Source organism: Vigna angularis, chromosome 9 (genome assembly GCF_016808095.1).
Source record: "Vigna angularis cultivar LongXiaoDou No.4 chromosome 9, ASM1680809v1, whole genome shotgun sequence".
Taxonomy (NCBI): Eukaryota; Viridiplantae; Streptophyta; class Magnoliopsida; order Fabales; family Fabaceae; genus Vigna; species Vigna angularis.
Genome location: NC_068978.1, coordinates 25307284 through 25317091, shown reverse-complemented (window position 1 = coordinate 25317091; position 9808 = coordinate 25307284).

The following is a 9808-nucleotide window of genomic DNA, read 5'->3' as shown; positions in this document are numbered from 1 at the left end:
TTTTTTCACTAATGTAATATAGTGGTAACACGCACCTGATGCTACCACATCTTTTACTAATTATTATTAAAGTTTCTATTACTAATAAAAATACATTCTTAACAGTAAAAACTCATTCAATTATATGAAAGTTTCTAAATTTAATTGAAGTACATTCTCAATCAAAATTATAAACTTTTAAACTCATATGATTAATATGTATCTAGATTAAAACAAAAAAGATAACCCAAATCAATAATCAAAAGAGACAAAGACATTATTTTAACTTAACTTCAAAATTTATAATAAAATTACAGTAGAATAGCTCTAGAAGTAGGAGAAATGTGGAATACATGATGAAAATAAAAGTAGGAGAAATGTGGTGGATGATTGCTTTCCAACTGGAGTTGTTAAGTGTACCTTGTGCTTCCACTTGGTCTGTTTATATAAAACTTACTCCACCGACGTGTTATTGTGGTACAAATTCTAGCTTGGTGCCATTTTAGGATATTTTTTCGTGCTTATTGACGTCCATGGGGTGGGGATCTGATGTCTAATACCTATTAGACGCCGGCCTTACGGTGTCTGATGTCTAATGACTTAAAAAATTGACCTTTCAATTCTAATTTGGGTGCTTGTGTCATGGGTTTGACGTTTGATGTAGAGGTAGCTGACGATTACACGGAATAAGAGATCTGGGAAATAGGTAGCTGACGTTAAATATGCTATTTTATTTACAAAAATGCCATCAATCATTTTTTTATGTTGGTTATTTGGTAATTAGATGTTGTACGCTATTGAATCTTTTGGCAAGCGTACCAATAGTCAACTGTAGTATATTGATTTGTAAGTGAAAGTGTCGATCCCACGAGGAATGTAACATCCCTAAAATATAGCATAAAACTATATACAGGTGTCATCCATACAGTTATTACCAAATAGCCATAAAAGTTCAAACTTTACAATAAATCTATACTATTACAAAACTAGGTACATAACCGAGCGGTCATTTCAAAACTAGAACTATAACCGAACGGTTAATACAGAACCACTCAGCTCTAGTATCGAACGGTCCTAATCTACATAGTAGGATCCTCGCCATCCAACGCCTGCTCCAACGAACACCCGTCTCCCTCTGCTCACACCCACAAGGTGATAATTGCAAATAAGAATTTCTGAATGGAAAGAATAACAAAAGAAGGATAAGCTAGTGTAATTTAATTAATCATACAAATAAAGCAAATACATAATCTTATAACCGTTAAACACTCAAAGTTACGAAATCACCAACCACACAAGCATGCAATGATCGAATACTTGACTTTGACCATCCGGATTGTATAAATTATCGAGTTCTAAGGATTTGTGTACTGGTGTGATGAAGTACAAGAAACTCCATCAGTCATCACACCAGGTTAGTCTTATAAACGCCCTTTTGCCATACATGCATTTTGGACTCAGACCTCCTGCTATTCTCACCACATGACTCATCCCACTCTACTTGAGCATGGATGGTCATTTAGAATGTCAGGATAAATCCCAGCAAAACTCCGGCCATTTATTCAGTAAACCACCAAAAGCAATCATCACCATGTCACCTCTCCTTGAGGATAATAGTAATACCTCTATCAAACATACTTTTACTTTAACACCATCAGGATCAAACATACTTTTACTTTAATAGTAATACCTCTATTAAAGACCAAACACTAATACAAATACAAACACTGCCCAGACAATTACCAACCTAAGCCGAACACCCTTTACCTTAGATCTAACACCTAATGCTTAGGTCAACACTGAAAATTTATAATAAATGTTAATCATCACTTATCACTACTAAGAGATCGAACAATACAACAGTATGATTGATCGGTCATTAACCAATAAGAACCATAAGAATTCAAATGCAGTTAAAACCAAACACTCGAGTAAATCTGCACGGTCAACTAATGACTCTTAGCGATCGGCATAATTCCATAGAATACGACAGCGTTATGTTCAACACCTATCCTTAACCAAAACACAACATTCTTACCAACTTCTATATTTTTTGAAACTTGTATTATACTTTCTTCCTTGTCCAAATATATTGACCCAAAATAGAAAAATCTATTCAAATCGATCTCTATACAGAAGATTTCAATCGTTCCCCAGGTTCCAACTATATATAGAGTTTCAAACACAATTCAATCAAACATCCACTTATTCATTCATGCACACATCCAAACAAAAATTCCCAACACTGAAAAACATAATTAAATTACTAACTTTCCTTACCTCGAATAATCCAAAAAATTCTACACTTCCATAGTCCTTTCTAACTCGCAAATGACTTCTAAGGCAGCCTACAATTCCTAGTCGGTGAAAAGGAACCAACCAGAGAATCAAAGACAACAAAACAGGTTCAGAGGAGTAGTTGATGAACATATGCAAGCTGAATAGTGCTTGCATGTAACATAAAATGGAGAAACCTCAAAGGAATAAGGAATTGGACTTACCAACTCCAACACAGCAACTTGATTGGTGAAAAGAAAAGTTCTTGACTCCAAGAAAGCTCACGCACAACCTGATTGATGATCAAATGTAGAAAAAGTGAGAATTTCTAGAGAGAATTTGTAGAGAGAAGGAGGAGAAAAGGAAAACTCAGAATCTGGAGAGAAGAAGTGCATGCAAAGAATGGCACGAACTTTTGAAAAGTTCATTTATATACTACCATAAAAAATCGATCGGTCCACCCAAATGCACACACTTGTCCTCCCCACTTTCTCTGAATTTTACGGTTCTTACAAGGAACAACTTCAATTAAATAGATAATTTTATCTCAAACAACATATATATATATATATATAAGGATATTCAATCTGATTCATAATGGATGCAACACATATATTAATATGAACATATAGCATCTGATATTACCAATATTGATGCAACACACAAAAGTCATTTATACTGATTCCTCACGTATAAAATTCATAAGATCAGTTCCTTGAATATTGATTCCTCACATATCCAACAAATTGTCCAACATTATATTTAGGTGTTAAAAGCAATTGATAAACTGAAATCTATCCCTAGCATCACAGGATATCAAGTATTCTTGTTTAGATCAAATTTATAGAAATACTTTCCAGTCACGTCTAAAATCCACATCCATGAAACTATTGATCAAATAAAATCAAGCACTAAGAGCAGAAAAAAATACCAATATTGAATAAAAATAGAAATGTTGTATATAAATATCACCAGATTACATCTGTGTTTGAATCGATTACATTCAATCCCAAGAGAAAGGATTAGCCACTCATGGTAGTCGTTAGCATTCTAAGAGATGAAGATGAAGATCCTACAGTTAAAGTTGAAGACGAACTCTTTCAATAACCCTGATTTGATTCTGCGCTCTCCGTCCTTCTCTTTCTTCCTAAATCATGAGTATATATAGTGCCTGAATTCTCGCTTAAGCTAGTTGATTATTACTTAAGCGAGAAGAAACTTCTTGGGGAAGAAAGGTCATTCTCGCTTAAGCTAAATTATTCTCGCTTAAGCGAGAATGACTTTTAAATAATGGCTTCCTAATCTCGCTCAAGCGAGATCATTTTGCTTAGGCGAGAATGACTTGTAGAAGATATATTTCTCTTATTAGCTCTCGCTTAGGCGAGATCATTCCAACTTGGGCGAATTGTTGCAGCATTTGCTCTTCTCTCTTAATTTACCTGAAGCATATACAAATTAGGGATCAAATTATTTCCTTTTAATCAAAAACTCGGAAACATATCATTACATTTCATCTTTCTTAAATTGGGGAAAATTGATACAAATGTACACAATTTAAAACAGAAGTGTCAAAATTTCATATGAAAATTTACTGCTTTTTTTGCACTTATCATACGCATAACATTATATGTTGTTTTTGTACTAGTGTATGTAGATTATTACAACTTTGTTAATTTATAAACTTACACTTTAAAAACTTCTATGTTTATCCGCATTACATTATAAACATGTTTATATCGATATTAATATGATCATTGATTTGATTGTCTATTTTGTTGCCTAGTTGGTTTTATATCCAAGATTCATTGTGTGGTAAGAAATATAGTCCACTACACTTGAATCTGTCAAGTCATTTAATGAAGGATTTATCCATCGATATTGTTCAATACTAGGTAAAAAAAGTATAGACAGATATATCTTACGATAATTACACATTAGCAATATCTTTTGGTAATTACTAACGAGTAATATCTTTCGATAATTATCGAAAAATACATTTTTTAGTAATTATCGACGAATATTGTTCATCGATAATTATTAAGCGAAATATCCATTAATAATTATTGATGGACGATATTCATCGATAAATGTTACCAATAGTTCTTTTATCGACTCATTTTCGATCGTTGGAAATATGTCGAAAAACAACCATTAACAAAGAATTTTTACTGTTTTTGATGAATAAATGTCATCGATAAATCGAGTATTTGTGGTGAATAAATATCTCTTTAGTTTTCATTTTAATTTGAAATAATTTATATTCTATTAACTTAAGTTTGATGAAGTAGATTGATTAATTTTGTAATTTTAACTTTGATAAAGAATTGAGAGAGAATGAATCTATTTTAATAATTTATCATTTTCGTTGTATAAAGTAAAATTTATTATATAAGTTCATCCAGGTAAAAACCCAATAAAAACCCATAAACAATAAGTATAATTATCACGTTTTATAATATATATTAATTATGTAGATGTTGTCTCGTAGGATCGATATGTGACGGTGTTAGGGCTCTCTTATTACCTCTGAGTCGTTTGGAGAAAAAGACTTTATGAATGAAATAAAAGAACTTGGAATCGTTTATCTCTTTTCCTAAAATATTAGGATGAGTCGATGTCGGTCAATAGTGTGAAAACACTCTTAGATGTCAAATTTCAAAAACCAACTACAGGTTCTCTCTCTTCTTTAATTTTTCTATTTTGATTTTTCCAATTTGAGTGTGAGAGTATTTTCTATATATATATATATATATATATATATAATTCCTTTTCATCTTAACAAGAACGAACATGAGTACTCTAAAAATGATAGAGAGACATTTGCAGTCTTCGGAAACTTTTACAAAGTATATTCTTGACTATGTAAGAACACAACAATTTTTATATAAACGCAGTAAAAACATTTTTAAAATTCGCACATTTTGATCTACATATTAGTTCTTGTGAAAGGCGGAATGTGCAAGCTTGCTAGCATTCATATTTTATGTTAAATATTTGTCTTTTCGGTGCTCATCTCTTTCAATGTTGTATTTCTTTCCACATAGATATTTGTTTTTTATTGTTGACCACTTACGTCTAAAAGACTGTGCACATTTTCATGTGGGTGTTTACAAAATTTGTGGCAAAGTCTTACTCGTGGTATCATTTTTCTAAGGGTTGCCGAATTTATAATTGGTTGCGCACATTCAGCAAAAGGATCACAGTTGGCACTTATCACCACTGTGGACTTTTGATGTTTTCCAAAGTAATTTTCAGCACAAGTTATAATTGGTTGTCTTTTTTCTCTCCCCACCTTATATCATGGGGAAAAAACCAAAGCACTTCCATGTTTTCCAAAAACTTTACTGTAATGGATGGCTTATAAGCTTTGAGAACTTTCCACTTCTTGCTTTTCTTGCACGAGGAAGACTGCCACTACCACTCCTACAACATATCTTCTCAACAACTGCAGAGGGAAATATGTAATTAACACAAATATTTTTTATAATCAATGTAATTAAGATCATTAACTAAAATAATTATTAGTAAATTCGATATATATATATATAGTTGGTTAACTTATGTAATATCTTAAAGTGTATCAAATTTAATTATAGAAAACTTTTTATTCATACAGAAAAATATAATATAAACACAAGATATTTTAATAATTTTTATTTTAAATTTAAAATAATAAAAAAATTAAAAATTATTCATATATCATTAACCTTAAAACTTATAATCCATAATATATAAAACTATTTATCTTAACTAAAATTTGATACACTTTAAGAGATTACGTTAAGTTAAGAAGTTACATTTAGCAAATCTCTATATATATATATATATATATATATATATATATATATATATATATATATATATATATATATATATATATATATAAGGGTTTATTAACGTGCGTACACCTGTTTTTTAGTTGGTATATTTTAGCAATGTGTACCGGGTTTTAATAGACAAAAATACCCTTATATATCATCGATTCTAAGTTTTAAGGTTAAGGGTATTTTAATAATTTTTATTCTCAAAACTAAAAAAAGAAACCCGAAACCCTTACTCACCTCTCTCATTCCTTTCAACCCTTTCTCTTTCATCTCTTTCACTCCAACCTTTTCTCTGTCATCCTCTAGCCCCAATTGAAAAAATCATAAACACTTACCGTTAAACAATTTGTCTTTGTAAAGAGTTGAGTCATTGACATATTCACCTTCAGGCAATGGTTCATTCAAGATCTCTTCAATTTCACCATCTTCACTAACTTCTCTAATTTCATCTATGTTGAATCATCATCTCTAAAAAAAACCCTCCAGGCCAATTACCAATTCCTTTGGATGTCATTATGCTTGTGAAAATTAGATATAATTAGATAAGACAAAAATTATAAAATGAAAACTCATTATAAAATCATTTTTTGTAAGAAATTGTTTAACAACGAGTATTTCTGATTTTTTCCAGGTAAATTACCAATTCATTTATGCTTGTGAAAATTATATAAAATTAGATAAGACAAAAATTATAAAATGAAAACTCATTATTAAATCTTTTTATGTAAGATTGTTTAATCGCCAGTGTTTCTGATTTTTTTTCAGTTGGGGCTACCATAGGATGACAAAGACAGTTGGAGCTACCATAGGATGACAGAGAAAATGTTGGAGTGAGAGAGATGAAAGAGAAAGGTTGAGAGGAATGAGGGAGGTGAGCAACTGTTTCGGGGTTTCTTTTTTTTTAGTTTTGAGAATGAAAATTATTAAAATACCCTTAACCTTAAAACTTAGAATCCATAATATATAAGGGTATTTTTGTCTACTAAAACCCGGTACACATTGCTAAAATATACCAATTGAAAAACAGGCGTACGTGCGTTAGCAAACCCGATATATATATATATATATATATATATATATATATATATATATATATATATATATATATATATATATATATATATATATATATATTTATGTGTGTGTGGACAAGTTTTTCGATTTTATCAACATTTTTTTATAAGCATCATAATTTCACTTTTATTAGGATATCTATTACTATTTAAAAAAATAATTTGTTACCAATTTTACTTTTAGCAATATAGTTCATTTTATTAATTTTATTTTTTATAAAAGTTACTCCTAATAAATAGAGATGACTGATATAAACAAAATAATTATAACCTATCAAATTAATAAGTAAAATATAAGTTTTATTATTTATTGATCATAATTTCTATTTTAATAATTTTTATAATATTTTAATTTTATAATTATATTTGGTATATTTACTATTTTATAAGGATTATATGTTCGTTTTAAACAACTTTAATGCCACATTTTTTAACAATTTTATTCTTTAACAAAGGGAGATATGTTTTGTTTACACTAGTACAAAATACGTTGTTTAACGCGCTACCTACGCCTCGGTTTTACTGAAACCGAAGCGTATAAAAACGCGATGGCAATTTCGTAGTTTTAGGAAAAGTATATGCCTCAGTTGTCCAGGAATCGATGTCTAAAGGGGCTATTGCCTCGGTTCTGAGAACACTTGAGGTAGAAAACCCCAGACATATAACAGTGCGGTGGCAATTTCGTAATTTTAGGGAAAGTATATGCCTCGTTTGTCCACGAACCGATGCCTAAATGGGCTAGTGCCTCGGTTATGAGAACACCCGAGTTAATAAGCTGTTATTTCTAATGCAGTCAATCACCGTTCCTGCATTTTCCCCTTTCAAAATTCTGCACTCCTAAACCCTAAACGCATCCCAATGATAAAAACCAAGCCACTATCGTTTCTTTCCTAAACCAATATGCCACAAACGCATCCCATTTTCTCTGCATTTTCACCACCGCCAAGGCGGTCCTCTCCATGGCGGCATCGGTGGCCGCCACTACAATGGTCATTCGTTCGGTAGCCAGCGAGATCCTTCCGCCGAAGTTCATGTCATACGTCAAAGATGGCCTCTGCAGCGCACTGAAGAAGGAGGTTGTCCTCCTCCGGTCATCACCAGTCACGAAAGACAGCACCACCGCGGAACCTGTAAAATGTAGTCGGCCGCCCAATCACCTTTGAGGGCGCGGGTTACGGCGGGTGCTGCCCTTGACTGCGGCGTTTGTCGCCAAGCCGCTCCAGATCGGCGAGCCCTCCGTCGTCACCACCGCAGCGTTTATCGTCAAACTCCTTACCGCGAGTCACCGCTACCCTCTCACCCCTTAATTGAATGTCGCTGCCGCCCTAGACCAGCAATCTTCCTTCAGTCGTCGAAGCCCTCTGTCATCATTGCTTTCGTGGTTGTTTCCTTTTCTTTTTTTTTGCTGTATGGAGAAATAATCGAAAAAAGAGGCTCCCATTTCTCTTGCTCTTGGCTGAAGATTGGAAACCCTAATAAAAAGGATTTGGGCCCTGCCCATTTTTGTTTCAGAAAGCATAAAAATAAGGCAATGATGGCTGTTGAGGTTTTTAGTAGAACCAAGAGGCTGCGTGAGTTCCCTCCTAATGTTATTCTTGAGATGCTTTCTTTTTCGGACAAGTTTTGTTGTTAGGAGATGAAGCATGCTTGTGACACGCATTTGGCTTCTCTGGTTTTGGATATGGATGACGCGGTGTTGTTGATTGAGTATGGACTGGAGGAGACTACATATCTTCTTGTGGCGGCTTGCTTGCAGGTGTTTCTGAGGGAGCTTCCCGATTTGTTGCAGCGATGGAGTGTTATGCAGTTGAAGCGAAATGGGGATTTTTTTTTCTAATTTCGAAATGGGGAACTGGTGTGAAACTTGGAAGCGAATTAGAAGGGGTTCAGTACAGTGTGCATCGCAATCTTGGAATTTCCCTCTTTTGCTTTGCCACTCTACAAGTAAATCTACTCTTGTTCTTCTACTTCTTCTTCATATCTTAATCCAATAAAGATGAAGTTTAACAGTGTTAGCTTTGTGCAATTTTGCAGATTTTCGCATTGTTCTTAAGGCCAGTGAAGACTCACAAGTACAGGTATATATGGAAAGCGTATCACCACAACATTGGGTACACTGTGGTTATCCTGTGAATCATCAACATATTCAGAGGCTTCAATACTGTGGTCAGGAAATCAAGGCATGAGTCTTGATGTTCTCTGGTTTGAAGAAAGGTTGAAGTCTTCCCATATTAATTCCCATATTAATTGCAGAAAGGTTGAAGAAAAAAAAAGCTCTCTATTGCCTCGGTTCAATTCCAAACCGAGACCAAAAGTCTGGCGAAAAAAAGAGAGTGAAAAAAGGAACATTCTCTAGTGCCTCACACTACAAGAAATAATGAAATTACATACGGAAAATTATATACGGATGTAAATCCGTATATAAATGAAGCATTATATACGGAATTTATGTACGGATACCAGAAAAGGCTTTTTACACGGATATTATATACGGATATTTATATACGGAATTTTCCGTATATAAATTCTGTATATAAAGTTTGCACGTGGTGGCGGTTGTTTAACTACGGATATTATATACGGATGTGAGAAATTATTTTTAAAATTTTTTTATCTGATTAATTGGATGGAGCTGCATATCACACTCTGAAGCAT